The sequence below is a fragment of the Schistocerca cancellata genome, chromosome 4 (assembly GCF_023864275.1).
Source record: "Schistocerca cancellata isolate TAMUIC-IGC-003103 chromosome 4, iqSchCanc2.1, whole genome shotgun sequence".
NCBI lineage: Eukaryota > Metazoa > Arthropoda > Insecta > Orthoptera > Acrididae > Schistocerca > Schistocerca cancellata.
In genome coordinates this window covers 110,860,412-110,879,579 of record NC_064629.1, presented here as the reverse complement: position 1 = coordinate 110,879,579, position 19,168 = coordinate 110,860,412, and positions in this window count along the sequence as shown.

Genomic DNA, 19,168 nt, shown 5'->3' with positions numbered 1-19,168 from the left:
TCTTAAAAATAAGACGAAATTTTGCCTTTTGTATTCAATATCGATGCAATTTCTGTGTTTCATCGTTGATATTAAGGTCCAAGGGATGCAGTAAAGCTGCAATGGTGCATCGGAATCTAATACTGCTGTCCCAGGAAAGGCTCAAAGCACGAACTATTAGAAGAGTTACTCCTCTTATAAGTAAGTCGACATTTTGCCTTTTGTATTCAATATCGATGAAATTTCTGTGTTTCATCGTTGTTTTGAAGTTACAAGGGATACAGTAAACTTGCAATGGTGCATCGGATCTAATACTGCTGTCCCAGGAAAGGCTCAAAGCACGAATTATTAGAAGAGTAACTCCTCTTATAAATAAGTCGAAATTTTGCCTTTTGTATTCAATATCGATGCAATTTCTGTGTTTCATCGTTGATTTTAAGATCCAAAGGATGCAGTAAACCTGCAATGGTGCATCGGAATCTAATACTGCTGTCCCAGGAAAGGCTCAAAGCACGAACTATTAGAAGAGTTACTCTTCTTATAAGTAAGTCGACATTTTGCCTTTTGTATTCAATATCGATGCAATTTCTGTGTTTCGTCGTTGTTTTGAAGTTACAAGGGATACAGTAAACCTGCAATGGTGCATCGGATCTAATACTGCTGTCCCAGGAAAGGCTCAAAGCACGATTTATTAGAAGAGTTACTTCTCTTATAAATAAGTCGACATTATGCATTTGTATTCAATATCGATGCAATTTCTGTGTTTCATCGTTGATTTGAAGGTCCAAGGGATACCGTAAACCTGCAATGGTGCATCGGAATCTAATATTGCTGTCCCAGGAAAGGCTCAAAGCACGAACTATTAGAAGAGTTACTCCTGTTGTATTTAAGTCGACATTTTGCCTTTTGTATTCATTATCGATGCAATTTCCGTGTTTCATCGTTGATTTGGAGGTCCAAGGGATACAGTAAACCTGCAATGGTGCATCGGAATCTAATACTGCTGTCCCAGGAAAGGCTCAAAGCACGAACTATTAGAATAGTTACACCTCTTGTAAATAAGTCGACATTTTGCCTTTTCTATTCAACATCGATGCAATTTCTGTGTTTCATCGTTGATTTGAAGGTCCAAGGGATACAGTAATCCTGCAATGGTGCATCGGAATCTAATATTGCTGTCGCAGGAAAGGTTCAAAGCACAAATTATTAGAAGAGTTACTCCTCTTACAAATATGTCGAAATTTTGCCTTTTGTATTCAATATCGATGCAATTTCTGTGTTTCATCGTTGATATTAAGGTCCAAGGGATGCAGTAAACCTGCAATGGTGCATCGGAATCTAATACTGCTGTCCCAGGAAAGGCTCAAAGCACCAACTATTAGAAGAGTTACTCCTCTTATAAGTAAGTCGAGATTTTGGCCTTTGTATTCAATATCGATGCAATTTCTGTGTTTCATCGTTGTTTTGAAGTTACAAGGGATACAGTAAACCTGCAATGGTGCATCGGATCTAATACTGCTTTCCCAGGAAAGGCTCAAAGCACGAACTATTAGAAGAGTTACTCCTGTTGTAAATAAGTCGACACTTTGCCTTTTGTATTCAGTATCGATGCAATTTCCGTGTTTCATCGTCGATTTGAAGGTCCAAGGGATACAGTAAACCTGCAATGGTGCATCGGTATCTAATACTGCTGTCCCAGGAAAGGCTCAAAGCACGATTTATTAGAAGAGTTACTTCTCTTATAAATAAGTCGACATTATGCATTTGTATTCAATATCGATGCAATTTCTGTGTTTCATCGTTGATTTGAAGGTCCAAGGGATACAGTAAACCTGCAATGGTGCATCGGAATCTAATATTGCTGTCCCAGGAAAGGCTCAAAGCACGAACTGTTAGGAGAGTTACTCCTGTTGTAAATAAGTCGACATTTTGCCTTTTGTATTCATTATCGATGCAATTTCCGTGTTTCATCGTTGATTTGGAGGTCCAAGGGATACAGTAAACCTGCAATGGTGCATCGGAATCTAATATTGCTGTCGCAGGAAAGGTTCAAAGCACAAATTATTAGAAGAGTTACTCCTCTTATAAATAAGACGAAATTTTGCCTTTTGTATTCAATATCGATGCAATTTCTGTGTTTCATCGTTGATATTAAGGTCCAAGGGATGCAGTAAACCTGCAATGGTGCATCGGAATCTAATACTGCTGTCCCAGGAAAGGCTCAAAGCACGAACTAATAGAAGAGTTACTCCTCTTATAAGTAAGTCGACATTTTGCCTTTTGTATTCAATATCGATGCAATTTCTGTGTTTCATCGTTGTTTTGAAGTTACAAGGGATACAGTAAACCTGCAATGGTGCATCGGATCTAATACTGCTGTCCCAGGAAAGGCTCAAAGCACGAACTATTAGAAGAGTAACTCCTCTTACAAATAAGTCGAAATTTTGCCTTTTGTATTCAATATCGATGCAATTTCTGTGTTTCATCGTTGATTTTAAGGTCCAAGGGATGCAGTAAACCTGCAATGGTGCATCGGAATCTAATACTGCTGTCCCAGGAAAGGCTCAAAGCACGAACTATTAGAAGAGTTACTCCTCTTATAAGTAAGTCGACATTTTGCTTTTGTATTCAATATCGATGCAATTTCTGTGTTTCGTCGTTGTTTTGAAGTTACAAGGGATACAGTAAACCTGCAATGGTGCATCGGATCTAATACTGCTTTCCCAGGAAAGGCTCAAAGCACGAACTATTAGAAGAGTTACTCCTGTTGTAAATAAGTCGACATTTTGCCTTTTGTATTCAGTATCGATGCAATTTCCGTGTTTCATCGTCGATTTGAAGGTCCAAGGGATACAGTAAACCTGCAATGGTGCATCGGTATCTAATACTGCTGTCCCAGGAAAGGCTCAAAGCACGATTTATTAGAAGAGTTACTTCTCTTATAAATAAGTCGACATTATGCATTTGTATTCAATATCGATGCAATTTTTGTGTTTCATCGTTGATTTGAAGGTCCAAGGGATACAGTAAACCTGCAATGGTGCATCGGAATCTAATATTGCTGTCCCAGGAAAGGGTCAAAGCACGAACTATTAGAAGAGTTACTCCTGTTGTAAATAAGTCGACATTTTGCCTTTTGTATTCATTATCGATGCAATTTCCGTGTTTCATCGTTGACTTGGAGGTCCAAGGGATACAGTAAACCTGCAATGGTGCATCGGAATCTAATACTGCTGTCCCAGGAAAGGCTCAAAGCACGAACTATTAGAATAGTTACACCTCTTGTAAATAAGTCGACATTTTGCCTTTTGTATTCAACATCGATGCAATTTCTGTGTTTCATCGTTGATTTGAAGGTCCAAGGGATACAGTAATCCTGCAATGGTGCATCGGAATCTAATATTGCTGTCGCAGGAAAGGTTCAAAGCACAAATTATTAGAAGAGTTACTCCTCTTAAAAATAAGACGAAATTTTGCCTTTTGTATTCAATATCGATGCAATTTCTGTGTTTCATCGTTGATATTAAGGTCCAAGGGATGCAGTAAAGCTGCAATGGTGCATCGGAATCTAATACTGCTGTCCCAGGAAAGGCTCAAAGCACGAACTATTAGAAGAGTTACTCCTCTTATAAGTAAGTCGAAATTTTGCCTTTTGTATTCAAAATCGATGAAATTTCTGTGTTTCATCGTTGTTTTGAAGTTACAAGGGATACAGTAAACTTGCAATGGTGCATCGGATCTAATACTGCTGTCCCAGGAAAGGCTCAAAGCACGAATTATTAGAAGAGTAACTCCTCTTATAAATAAGTCGAAATTTTGCCTTTTGTATTCAATATCGATGCAATTTCTGTGTTTCATCGTTGATTTTAAGGTCCAAAGGATGCAGTAAACCTGCAATGGTGCATCGGAATCTAATACTGCTGTCCCAGGAAAGGCTCAAAGCACGAACTATTAGAAGAGTTACTCCTCTTATAAGTAAGTCGTCATTTTGCCTTTTGTATTCAATATCGATGCAATTTCTGTGTTTCGTCGTTGTTTTGAAGTTACAAGGGATACAGTAAACCTGCAATGGTGCATTGGATCTAATACTGCTTTCCCAGGAAAGGCTAAAAGCACGAAATATTAGAAGAGTTACTCCTGTTGTAAATAAGTCGACATTTTGCCTTTTGTATTCAGTATCGATGCAATTTCCGTGTTTCATCGTCGATTTGAAGGTGCAAGGGATACAGTAAACCTGCAATGGTGCATCGGAATCTAATACTGCTGTCCCAGGAAAGGCTCAAAGCACGAACTATTAGAAGAGTAACTCCTCTTATAAATAAGTCGACATTTTCCTTTTGTATTCAAGATCGATGCATTTTTTGTATTTCATCGTTGATTTGAAGGTCCAAGGGATACAGTAAACCTGCAATGGTGCATCGGAATCTAATACTGCTGTCCCAGGAAAGGCTCAAAGCACGAACTATTAGAAGAGTTACTCCTCTTGTAAATAAGTCGAGATTTTGCCTTTTGTAATCAATATCGATGCAATTTCCGTGTTTCATCGTTGATTTTAAGGTCCAAGGGATACAGTAAACCTGCAATGGTGCATCGGAATCTAATACTGCTGTCCCAGGAAAGGCTCAAAGCACGAACTATTAGAAGAGCTACTCCTCTTATAAGTAAGTCGACATTTTATATTTTGTATTCAATATCGATGCAATTACTGTGTATCATCGTTGATTTGATGGTCCAAGCGATACAGTAATCCTGCAATGGTGCATCGGAATCTAATATTGCTGTCCCAGGAAAGGCTCAAATCACAAAATATTAGAAGAGTTACTCCTCTTGTAAATAAGTCGACATTTTGCCTTTTGTATTCAATATCGATGCAATTTCCGTGTTTCATCGTTGTTTTGAAGATCCAAGGGATACAGTAAACTTGCTGTGGTGCATCGGAATCTAATACTGCTGTCCCAGGAAAGGCTCAAAGCACGAACTATTAGAAGAGTTACTCCTCTTATAAGTAAGTCGACATTTTGCCTTTTGTATTCAATATCGATGCAATTTCTGTGTTTCATCGTTGATTTGAAGGTCCAAGGGATACAGTAAACCTGCAATGGTGCATCGGAATCTTAAACTGCTGTCCCGGGAAATGCTCAGAGCACGAACTATTAGAAGAGTTACTCCTCTTATAAATAAGTCGACATTTTGTCTTTTGTATTTTATATCGATGTAATATCTGTGTTTCATCGTTGATTTGAAGGATGAAGAGATACAATAAACCTACAATGGTGCATCGGAATCTAATACTGCTGTCCCAGAAAGGCTAAAACACGAACTATTAGAAAAGTTACTCAATTTGTAAATAAGTCGACATTTTGCCTTTGTATACAATAACGATGCAATTTCTGTGTTTTATCGTTGATTTGAAGGTCCAAGAGATACAGTAAACCTGCAATGGTGCATCAGAATCTAATACCGCTCTCCCAGGAGAGGCTCAAAGCACGAACTATTAGAAGAGTTACTAATCTTGTAAATAAGTCGACATTTAGCCTTTTGTATTCAATATCGATGCAATTTCTGTGTTTCATCGTTGATTTGAAGGTCCAAGGGATACAGTAAACCTGCAATGGTGCATCGGATCTAATACTGCTGTCCCAGGAAAGGCTCAAAGCACGAACTATTAGAAGAGTAACTCCTCTTATAAATAAGTCGAAATTTTGCCTTTTGTATTCAATATCGATGCAATTTCTGTGTTTCATCGTTGATTTTAAGGTCCAAGGGATGCAGTAAACCTGCAATGGTGCATCGGAATCTAATACTGCTGTCCCAGGAAAGGCTCAAAGCACGAACTATTAGAAGAGTTACTCCTCTTATAAGTAAGTCGACATTTTGCTTTTGTATTCAATATCGACGCAATTTCTGTGTTTCGTCGTTGTTTTGAAGTTACAAGGGATACAGTAAACCTGCAATGGTGCATCGGATCTAATACTGCTTTCCCAGGAAAGGCTCAAAGCACGAACTATTAGAAGAGTTACTCCTGTTGTAAATAAGTCGACATTTTGCCTTTTGTATTAAGTATCGATGCAATTTCCGTGTTTCATCGTCGATTTGAAGGTCCAAGGGATACAGTAAACCTGCAATGGTGCATCGGAATCTAATATTGCTGTCCCAGGAAAGGCTCAAAGCACGAACTATTAGAAGAGTTACTCCTGTTGTAAATAAGTCGACATTTTGCCTTTTGTATTCATTATCGATGCAATTTCCGTGTTTCATCGTTGACTTGGAGGTCCAAGGGATACAGTAAACCTGCAATGGTGCATCGGAATCTAATACTGCTGTCCCAGGAAAGGCTCAAAGCACGAACTATTAGAATAGTTACACCTCTTGTAAATAAGTCGACATTTTGCCTTTTGTATTCAACATCGATGCAATTTCTGTGTTTCATCGTTGATTTGAAGGTCCAAGGGATACAGTAATCATGCAATGGTGCATCGGAATCTAATATTGCTGTCGCAGGAAAGGTTCAAAGCACAAATTATTAGAAGAGTTACTCCTCTTAAAAATAAGACGAAATTTTGCCTTTTGTATTCAATATCGATGCAATTTCTGTGTTTCATCGTTGATATTAAGGTCCAAGGGATGCAGTAAAGCTGCAATGGTGCATCGGAATCTAATACTGCTGTCCCAGGAAAGGCTCAAAGCACGAACTATTAGAAGAGTTACTCCTCTTATAAGTAAGTCGAAATTTTGCCTTTTGAATTCAATATCGATGAAATTTCTGTGTTTCATCGTTGTTTTGAAGTTACAAGGGATACAGTAAACTTGCAATGGTGCATCGGATCTAATACTGCTGTCCCAGGAAAAGCTCAGAGCACGAATTATTAGAAGAGTAACTCCTCTTATAAATAAGTCGAAATTTTGCCTTTTGTATTCAATATCGATGCAATTTCTGTGTTTCATCGTTGATTTTAAGGTCCAAAGGATGCAGTAAACCTGCAATGGTGCATCGGAATCTAATACTGCTGTCCCAGGAAAGGCTCAAAGCACGAACTATTAGAAGAGTTACTTCTCTTATGAGTAAGTCGACATTTTGCCTTTTGTATTCAATATCGATGCAATTTCTGTGTTTCGTCGTTGTTTTGAAGTTACAAGGGATACAGTAAACCTGCAATGGTGCATTGGATCTAATACTGCTTTCCCAGGAAAGGCTAAAAGCACGAAATATTAGAAGAGTTACTCCTGTTGTAAATAAGTCGACATTTTGCCTTTTGTATTCAGTATCGATGCAATTTCCGTGTTTCATCGTCGATTTGAAGGTGCAAGGGATACAGTAAACCTGCAATGGTGCATCGGAATCTAATACTGCTGTCCCAGGAAAGGCTCAAAGCACGAACTATTAGAAGAGTAACTCCTCTTATAAATAAGTCGACATTTTCCTTTTGTATTCAAGATCGATGCATTTTTTGTATTTCATCGTTGATTTGAAGGTCCAAGGGATACAGTAAACCTGCAATGGTGCATCGGAATCTAATACTGCTGTCCCAGGAAAGGCTCAAAGCACGAACTATTAGAAGAGCTACTCCTCTTATAAGTAAGTCGACATTTTGCATTTTGTATTCAATATCGATGCAATTACTGTGTATCATCGTTGATTTGATGGTCCAAGCGATACAGTAATCCTGCAATGGTGCATCGGAATCTAATATTGCTGTCCCAGGAAAGGCTCAAAGCACAAAATATTAGAAGAGTTACTCCTCTTGTAAATAAGTCGACATTTTGCCTTTTGAATTCAATATCGATGCAATTTCCGTGTTTCATCGTTGTTTTGAAGATCCAAGGGATACAGTAAACTTGCTGTGGTGCATCGGAATCTAATACTGCTGTCCCAGGAAAGGCTCAAAGCACGAACTATTAGAAGAGTTACTCCTCTTATAAATAAGTCGACATTTTGCCTTTTGTATTCAATATCGATGCAATTTCTGTGTTTCATCGTTGATTTGAAGGTCCAAGGGATACAGTAAACCTGCAATGGTGCATCGGAATCTTAAACTGCTGTCCCGGGAAATGCTCAGAGCACGAACTATTAGAAGAGTTACTCCTCTTATAAATAAGTCGACATTTTGTCTTTTGTATTTTATATCGATGTAATATCTGTGTTTCATCGTTGATTTGAAGGATGAAGAGATACAATAAACCTACAATGGTGCATCGGAATCTAATACTGCTGTCCCAGAAAGGCTAAAACACGAACTATTAGAAAAGTTACTCAATTTGTAAATAAGTCGACATTTTGCCTTTGTATACAATAACGATGCAATTTCTGTGTTTTATCGTTGATTTGAAGGTCCAAGAGATACAGTAAACCTGCAATGGTGCATCAGAATCTAATACCGCTCTCCCAGGAAAGGCTCAAAGCACGAACTATTAGAAGAGTTACTAATCTTGTAAATAAGTCGACATTTAGCCTTTTGTATTCAATATCGATGCAATTTCTGTGTTTCATCGTTGATTGGAAGGTCCAAGGGATACAGTAAACCTGCAATGGTGCATCGGAATCTAATAGTGCTGTCCCAGGAGAGGCTCAAAGCACGAACTATTAGAAGAACTACTCCTCTTATAAAAAAGTCGACATTTTGCCTTTTGTATTCAATATCGATGCAATATCCGTGTTTCATCGTTGATTTGAAGGTCCAAGAGATACAGTAAACCTGCAATGGTGCACCGTAATCTAATACTGCTGTCCCAGGAAAGACTCAAAACACGAACTATTAGAAGAGTTATTCCTGTTGTAAATAAGTCGACATTTTGCCTTTTGTATTCATTATCGATGCAATTTCTGTGTTTCATCGTTGATTTGAAGGTCCAAGAGATACAGTAAACCTGCAATGGTGCATCGGTATCTAATAATGCTGTCCCAGGAAAGGCTCAAATCACGAACTATTAGAAGAGTAACTCCTCTTATAAATAAGTCGACATTTTGCCTTTTGTATTCAATATCGATGCAATTTCTGTGTTTCATCGTTGATTTGAGGGTCCAAGGGATACAGTAAACATGCAATGGTGCATCGGAATCTAATACTGCTGTCCCAGAAAGGCTAAACCACGAAATATTAGAAGAGTTACTCCTCTTGTAAATAAGTCGACATTTTGCCTTTTGTATTCAATATCGATGCAATTTCCGTGTTTCATCGTTGATTTGAAGGTCCAAGAGATACAGTAAACCTGCAATGGTGCATCGGAATCTAATACTGCTGTCCCAGGAAAGGCTCAAAGCACGAACTATGAGAAGAGTTACACCTCTTGTAAATAAGTCGACATTTTGCCTTTTGTATTCAATATCGATGCTATTTCTAATATTCATCCTTGATTTGAAGGCCCAAGGGATACAGTTATCCTGGAATGGTGCATCGGAATCTAATACTACTGTCCCAGGAAAGGCTCCAAGCACGAACTATTAGAAGAGTTACTCCTCTTATAAATAAGTCGACATTCTACCTTTTGTATTCAATATCGATGCAATTTCCGTGTTTCATCGATGATTTGAAGGTCCAAGAGATACAGTAAACCTGCAATGGTGCATCGGAATCTAATACTGATGTCCCAGGAGAGGCTCAAACCACGAACTATTAGAAGAGTTACTCCTCTTATAAATAAGTCGAGATTTTGCCTTTTGTATTCAATACCGATGCAATTTCTGTGTTTCATCGTTGATCTGAAGTTCCAAGGGATACAGTAAACCTGCAATGGTGCATCGGAATCTAATACTGCTGTCCCGGGAAATGCTCAATGCACGAACTATTAGAAGAGTTAGTCCTCTTATAAATATGTCGACATTTTGTGTTTTGTATTCAATTCGATGCAATTTATGTGTTTCATCGTTGATTTGAAGGTCCAAGGGATACAGTAAACCTGCAATGGTGCATCGGAATCTAATAGTGCTGTCCCAGGAGAGGCTCAAAGCACGAACTATTAGAAGAACTACTCCTTTTATAAATAAGTCGACATTTTGCCTTTTGTATTCAATATCAATGCAATTTCTGTGTTTCATCGTTGATTTGAAGGTCCAAGGGATACAGTAAACTTGCAATGGTGCATCGGAAACTAATACTGCTGTCCCAGGAAAGGCTCAAAGCACGAACTATTAGAAGAGTTACTCCTCTTGTAAATAAGTCGACATTTTGCTTTTGTGTTCAATATCGATATAATTCCTGTGTTTCATCGTTGATTTGAAGGTTCAAGAGATACAGTAAACCTGCAATGGTGCATCGGAATCTAATACTGCTGTCACAGAAAGACTAAAACACGACCTATTAGAAGAGTTACTCATCTTGTAAGTAAGTCGACATTTTGCATTTTGTATTCAATAACGATGCAATTTCTGTGTTTCATCGTAGATTTGAAGGTCCAAGAGATACAGTAAACCTGCAATGGTTCATCGGAATCTAATACAGCTGTCCCAGGAAAGGCTCAAAGCACGAACTATTAGAAGAGTTACTAATCTTGTAAATAAGTCGACATTTTGCCTTTTGTATTCAATATCGATGGAATTTCTGTTTTTCATCGTTGATTTGAAGGTCCAAGAGATACAGTAGACCTGCAATGGTGCATCGGAATCTAATACTGCTGTCCCAGGAAAGGCTCAAAGCACGAACTATTAGAAGAGTTACTCCTGTTGTAAATAAGACGACATTTTGCCTTTTGTATTCAATATCGATGCAATTACTGTGTTTCATCGTTGATTTGAAGGTCCAAGGGATACAGTAGACCTGCAATGGTGCATCGGAATCTAATACTGCTTTCCCAGGAAAGGCTCAAAGCACGAACTATTAGAAGATTTACTCCTCTTATAAATAAGTCGACATTTTGCCTTTTGTATTCAATATCGATGCAATTTCTGTGTTTCATCGTTGATTTGAAGGTCCAAGGAATACAGTAAACCTGCAATGGTGCATCGGAATCTAATACTGCTGTCCCAGGAAAGGCTCAAAGCACGAACTATTAGAAGAGTTATTCCTCTTGTAAATAAGTCGACATTTTGCCTTTTGTATTCAATATCGATGTAATTTATGTGTTTCATCGTTGATTTGAAGGATGATGAGATATAATAAACCTGCAATGGTGCATCGGAATTTAATACTGCTGTCCCAGAAAGGCTAAAACACGACCTATTAGAAGAGTTACTCATCTTGAAGATAAATCGACATTTTGCCTTTTGTATTCAATAACGATGCAATTTCTGTGCTTTATCGTTGATTTGAAGGTCCAAAAGATACAGTAAACCTGCAATGGTGCATCGGAATCTAATACTGCTCTTCCAGGAAAGGCTCAAAGCACGAACTATTAGAAGGGTTACTAATCTTGTAAATAAGTCGACATTTTGCCTTTTGTATTCAATATCGATGCAATTTCTGTGTTTCATCGTTGATTTGAAGGCCCAAGGGATACAGTAATCCTGCAATGGTGCATCGGAATCTAATACTGCTGTCCCAGGAAAGACTCAAAGCACGAACTATTAGAAGAGTTACTCCTCTTATAAATAAGTCGACATTTTGCCTTTTGTATTGAATATCGATGCAATTTCCGTGTTTCATCTATGATTTGAAGGTCCAAGAGATACAGTAAACCTGCAATGGTGCATCGGAATCTAATACTGCTGTCCCAGGAAAGTCTCAAAACACGAACTATTAGAAGTGTTACTCCTCTTATAAATAAGTCGACATTTTGCCTTTTGTATTCAATATCGATGCAATTTCCGTGTTTCATCGATGATTTGAAGGTCCAAGAGATACAGTAAACCTACAATGGTGCATCGGAATCTAATACTGCTGTCCCAGGAAAGGCTCAAAGCACGAACTATTAGAAGAGTTACTCCTCTTATAAATAAGTCGACATTTTGCCTTTTGTATTCAATATCGATGCAATTTCTGTATTTCATCGTTGACTTGAAAGTCCAAGGGATACAGTAAACCTGCAATGGTGCATCGGAATCTAATAGTGCTGTCCCAGGAGAGGCTCAAAGCACGAACTATTAGAAGAACTACTCCTCTTATAAATAAGTCGACATTTTGCCTTTTGTATTCAATATCGATGCAATTTCCGTGTTTCATCGTTGATTTGAAGGTCCAAGAGATACAGTAAACCTGCAATGGTGCATCGGAATCTAATACTGCTGTCCCAGGAAAGGCTCAAAGCACGAACTATTAGAAGAGTTACTCCTGTTGTAAATAAGTCGACATTTTGCCTTTTGTATTCAATATCGATGCAATTTCTGTGTTTCATCGTTGATTTGAAGATCCAAGGGATACAGTAAACCTGCAATGGTGCATCGGTATCTAATAAAGCTGTCCCAGGAAAGGCTCAAAGCACGAACTATTAGAAGAGTCACTCCTCTTATAAATAAGTCGACATTTTGCATTTGGATTCAATATCGATGCTATTTCTGTGTTTCATTGTTGATTTGGAGGTCTAAGAGATACAGTAAACCTGCAATGGTGCTTCGGAATCTAATACTGCTGTCCCAGAAAGGCTAAAACACGAACTATTAGAAGAGTTACTCCTCTTGTAAATAAGTCGACATTTTGCCTTTTGTATTCAATATCGATGCAATTTCTGTAGTTCATCGTTAATTTGAAGGTCCAAGGGATACAGTAAACCTGCAATGGTGCATCGGAATCTAATACTGCTGTCCCAGGAAAGGCTCGAAGCACGAACTATTAGAAGAGTTACTCCTCTTGTAAATAAGTCGACATTATGCATTTTGTATTCAATAACGATGCAATTTCTGTGTTTCATCGTTGATTTGAAGGTCCAAGGGATACAGTAAACCTGGAATGGTGCATCGGAATCTATTACTTCTGTCCCAGGAAAGGCTCAAAGCACGAACTATTAGAAGAGTTACACCTCTTGTAAATAAGTCGACATTTTGCCTTTTGTATTCAATATCGATGCAATTTCTGTAGTTCATCGTTAATTTGAAGGTCCAAGGGATACAGTAAACCTGCAATGGTGCATCGGAATCTAATACTGCTGTCCCAGGAAAGGCTCAAATCACGAATTATTAGAAGATTTACTCCTCTTATAAATAAGTCGACATTTTGCCTTTTGTATTCAATATCGATGCAATTTGTTTATTTCATCGTTGATTTGAAGGTCCAAGGGATACAGTAAACCTGCAATGGTGCATCGGAATCTAATACTGCTGTCCCAGAAAGGCTAAAACACGAACTATTACAAGAGTTACTCCATTTGTAAATAAGTCGGCATTTTGCATTTTGTATTCAATAACGATGCAATTTCTGTGTTTCATCGTTGATTTGAAGGTCCAAGAGGTACAGTAAACCTGCAATGGTGCATCGGAATTTAATACTGCTGTCCCAGGAAAGGCTCAAAGCACGAACTATTAGAAGTGTTACTCCTCTGGTAAATAAGTCGACATTTTGCCTTTTTTATTCAATATCGATGCAATTTCTGTGTTTCATCGTTGATTTGAAGGTCCAAGGGATACAGTAAACCTGCAATGGTGCATCGGAATCTAATACTGCTGTCCCAGGAAAGGCTCAAATCACGAACTATTAGAAAAATTTACTCCTCTTATAAATAAGTCGACATTTTGCCTTTTGTATTCAATATCGATGCAATTTCTGTGTTTCATCGTTGATTTGAAGGTCCAAGAGATACAGTAAACCTGCAATGGTGCATCGGAATCTAATACTGCTGTCCCAGGAAAGGCTCACAGCACGAACTATTAGAAGAGTTACACCTCTTGTAAAGAAGTCGACATTTTGCCTTTTGTATTCAATATCGATGCAATTTCTGTAGTGCATCGTTAATTTGAAGGTCCAAGGGATACAGTAAACCTGCAATGGTGCATCGGAATCTAATACTGCTGTCCCAGGAAAGACTCAAATCACGAATTATTAGAAGATTTACTCCTCTTATAAATAAGTCGACATTTTGCGTTTTGTATTCCATATCGATGAAATTTCTGTGTTTCATCGTTGATTTGAAGGTCCAAGGGATACAGTAAACCTGCAATGGTGCATCGGAATCTAATACTGCTGTCCCAGAAAGGCTAAAACACGAACTATTAGAAGAGTTACTCCTGTTGTAAATAAGTCGACATTATGCCTTTTGTATTCAATAACGATGCAATTTCTGTGTTTCATCGTTGATTTGAAGGTCCAAGGGATACAGTAAACCTGGAATGGTGCATCGGAATCTAATACTTCTGTCCCAGGAAAGGCTCAAAGCACGAACTATTAGAAGAGTTACACCTCTTGTAAATAAGTCGACATTTTGCCTTTTGTATTCAATATCGATGCAATTTCTGTAGTTCATCGTTAATTTGAAGGTCCAAGGGATACAGTAAACCTGCAATGGTGCATCGGAATCTAATACTGCTGTCCCAGGAAAGGCTCAAATCACGAATTATTAGAAGATTTACTCCTCTTATAAATAAGTCGACATTTTGCGTTTTGTATTCCATATCGATGAAATTTCTGTGTTTCATCGTTGATTTGAAGGTCCAAGGGATACAGTAAACCTGCAATGGTGCATCGGAATCTAATACTGCTGTCCCAGAAAGGCTAAAACACGAACTATTAGAAGAGTTACTCCTGTTGTAAATAAGTCGACATTATGCCTTTTGTATTCAATAACGATGCAATTTCTGTGTTTCATCGTTGATTTGAAGGTCCAAGGGATACAGTAAACCTGGAATGGTGCATCGGAATCTAATACTTCTGTCCCAGGAAAGGCTCAAAGCACGAACTATTAGAAGAGTTACACCTCTTGTAAATAAGTCGACATTTTGCCTTTTGTATTCAATATCGATGCAATTTCTGTATTTCATCGTTGATTTGAAGGTCCAAGGGATACAGTAAACCTGCAATGGTGCATCGGAATCTAATACTGCTGTCCCAGAAAGGCTAAAACACGAACTATTACAAGAGTTACTCCATTTGTAAATAAGTCGGCATTTTGCATTTTGTATTCAATAACGATGCAATTTCTGTGTATCATCGTTGATTTGAAGGTCCAAGAGGTACAGTAAACCTGCAATGGTGCATCGGAATTTAATACTGCTGTCCCAGGAGAGGCTCAAAGCACGAACTATTAGAAGAGTTACTCCTCTTGTAAATAAGTCGACATTTTGCCTTTTGTATTCAATATCGATGCAATTTCTGTGTTTCATCGTTGATTTGAAGGTCCAAGGGATACAGTAAACCTGCAATGGTGCATCGGAATTTAATACTGCTGTCCCAGGAAAGGCTCAAATCACGAACTATTAGAAAAATTTACTCCTCTTATAAATAAGTCGACATTTTGCCTTTTGTATTCAATATCGATGCAATTTCTGTGTTTCATCGTTGATTTGAAGGTCCAAGGGATACAGTAAACCTGCAATGGTGCATCGGAATCTAATACTGCTGTCCCAGGAAAGGCTCAAAGCACCAACTATTAGAAGAGTTACACCTCTTGTAAATAAGTCGACATTTTGCCTTTTGTATTCAATATCGATGCAATTTCTGTAGTTCATCGTTAATTTGAATGTCCAAGGGATACAGTAAACCTGCAATGGTGCATCGGAATCTAATACTGCTGTCCCAGGAAAGACTCAAATCACGAATTATTAGAAGATTTACTCCTCTTATAAATAAGTCGACATAATGCCTTTTGTATTCAATATCGATGCAATTTCTGTGTTTCATCGTTGATTTGAAGGTCCAAGGGATACAGTAAACCTGCAATGGTGAATCGGAATCTAATACTGCTGTCCCAGGTAAGGCTCAAAGCGCGAACTAATAGAAGAGTTACTCCATTTGTAAATAAATCGGCATTTTGCATTTTGTATTCAATAACGATGCAATTTCTGTGTTTCATCGTTGATTTGAAGGTCCAAGAGGTACAGTAAACCATCAATGGTGCATCGGAATTTAATACTGCTGTCCCAGGAAAGGCTCAAAGCACGAACTATTAGAAGAGTTACTCCTCCTGTAAATAAGTCGACGTTTTGCCTTTTGTATTCAATATCGATGCAATTTCTGTGTTTCATCGTTGATTTGAAGGTCCAAGAGATACAGTAAACCTGCAATGGTGCATCGGAATCTAATACTGCTGTCCCAGGAAAGGCTCAAAGCACGAACTATTAGAAGAGTTACACCTCTTGTAAAGAAGTCGACATTTTGCCTTTTGTTATCAATATCGATGCAATTTCTGTAGTTCATCGTTAATTTGTAGGTCCAAGGGATACAGTAAACCTGCAATGGTGCATCGGAATCTAATACTGCTGTCCCAGGAAAGACTCAAATCACGAATTATTAGAAGATTTACTCCTCTTATAAATAAGTCGACATTTTGCCTTTTGTATTCCATATCGATGAAATTTCTGTGTTTCATCGTTGATTTGAAGGTCCAAGGGATACAGTAAACCTGCAATGGTGCATCGGAATCTAATACTGCTGTCCCAGAAAGGCTAAAACAAGAACTATTACAAGAGTTACTCCATTTGTAAATAAGTCGGCATTTTGCATTTTGTATTCAATAACGATGCAATTTCTGTGTTTCATCGTTGATTTGAAGGTCCAAGAGGTACAGTAAACCATCAATGGTGCATCGGAATTTAATACTGCTGTCCCAGGAAAGGCTCAAAGCACGAACTATTAGAAGAGTTACTCCTCCTGTAAATAAGTCGACGTTTTGCCTTTTGTATTCAATATCGATGCAATTTCTGTGTTTCATCGTTGATTTGAAGGTCCAAGAGATACAGTAAACCTGCAATGGTGCATCGGAATCTAATACTGCTGTCCCAGGAAAGGCTCAAAGCACGAACTATTAGAAGAGTTACACCTCTTGTAAAGAAGTCGACATTTTGCCTTTTGTTATCAATATCGATGCAATTTCTGTAGTTCATCGTTAATTTGTAGGTCCAAGGGATACAGTAAACCTGCAATGGTGCATCGGAATCTAATACTGCTGTCCCAGGAAAGACTCAAATCACGAATTATTAGAAGATTTACTCCTCTTATAAATAAGTCGACATTTTGCCTTTTGTATTCCATATCGATGAAATTTCTGTGTTTCATCGTTGATTTGAAGGTCCAAGGGATACAGTAAACCTGCAATGGTGCATCGGAATCTAATACTGCTGTCCCAGAAAGGCTAAAACACGAACTATTAGAAGAGTTACTCCTCTTGTAAATAAGTCGGCGTTTTGCATTTTGTATTCAATAACGATGCAATTTCTGTGGTTCATCGTTGATTTTATAGTCCAAGAGATACAGTAAACCTGCAATGGTGCGTCTGAATCTAATACTGCTGTCCCAGGAAAGGCTCAAAGCACAAATTATTAGAAGAGTTACTCCTCTTATAAATAAGTCGACATTTTGCCTTTTGTATTCAAATCGATGCAATTTCTGTGTTTCATCGTTGATTTGGAGGTCTAAGAGATACAGTAAACCTGCAATGGTGCATCTGAATCTAACACTGCTGTCCCAGGAAAGGCTCAAAGCACGAACTATTAGAAGAGTTACTCCTCTTGTAAATAAGTCGACATTTTTCCTTTTGTATTCAATAACGATGCAATTTCTGTGTTTGATCGTTGATTTGAAGGTCCAAGAGATACAGTAAACCTGCAATGGTGCATCGGAATCTAATACTGCTGTCCCAGGAAAGACTCAAATCACGAATTATTAGAAGATTTACTCCTCTTATAAATAAGTCGACATTTTGCCTTTTGTATTCCATATCGATGAAATTTCTGTGTTTCATCGTTGATTTGAAGGTCCAAGGGATACAGTAAACCTGCAATGGTGCATCGGAATCTAATACTGCTGTCCCAGAAAGGCTAAAAAATCGAAATATTAGAAGAGTTACTCCTCTTGTAAATAAGTCGGCATTTTGCATTTTGTATTCAATAACGATGCAATTTCCGTGTTTCATCGTTGATTTGAAGGTCCAAGAGATACAGTAAACCTGCAATGGTGCATCGGAATCTAATATTGCTGCACCAGGAAAGGCTCAAAGCACGAACTATTAGAAGAGTTACTCCTCTTATAAATAAGTCGATATTTTGCCTTTTGTATTCAATATCGATGCAATTTCTGTGTTTCATCGTTGATTTGGAGGTCTAAGAGATAAAGTAAACCTGCAATGGTGCATCTGAATCTAACACTGCTGTCCCAGGAAAGGCTCAAAGCACGAACTATTAGAAGAGTTACTCCTCTTGTAAATAAGACGACATTTTGCCTTTTGTATTCAATATCGATGTAATTTCTATGTTTCATCGTTGACTTGGAGGTCTAAGAGATACATTAAACCTGCATTGGTGCATCGGAATCTACTACTGCTGTACCAGAAAGGCTAAAACACGAACTATTAGAAGAGTTACTCCTCTTGTAAATAAGTCGACATTTTGCCTTTTGTATTCAATATCGATGTATTTTCTGTGTTTCATCGTTTATTTGAAGGTCCAAGAGATACAGTAAACCTGCAATGGTGCATCGGAATCTAATACTGCTGTCCCAGAAAGGCTAAAACACGAACTATTACAAGAGTTACTCCATTTGTAAATAAGTCGGCATTTTGCATTTTGTATTCAATAACGATGCAATTTCTGTGTTTCATCGTTGATTTGAAGGTCCAAGAGGTACAGTAAACCTGCAATGGTGCATCGGAATTTAATACTCCTGTCCCAGGAAAGGCTCAAAGCACGAACTATTAGAAGAGTTACTCCTCTTGTAAATAAGTCGACATTTTGCCTTTTTTATTCAATATCGATGCAATTTCTGTGTTTCATCGTTGATTTGAAGGTCCATGGGATACAGTAAACATGCAATGGTGCATCGGAATCTAATACTGCTGTCCCAGGGAAGGCTCAAAGCACGAACTATTAGAAAAGTTACACCTCTTGTAAATAAGTCGACATTTTGCCTTTTGTATACAATATCGATGCAATTTCTGTGTTTCATCGTTGATTTGAAGGTCCAAGGGATAAAGTAATCCTGCAATGGTGCATCGGAATCTAATACTGCTGTCCCAGGAAAGGCTCAAAGCACAAATTATTAAAAGTGTTACTCCTCTTATAAATAAGTCGACATTTTGCCTTTTGTATTCAATATCGATGCAATTTCTGTGTTTCATCGTTGATTTGAAGGTCCAAGGGATACAGTAAACCTGCAATGGTGCATGGAATCTAATACTGCTG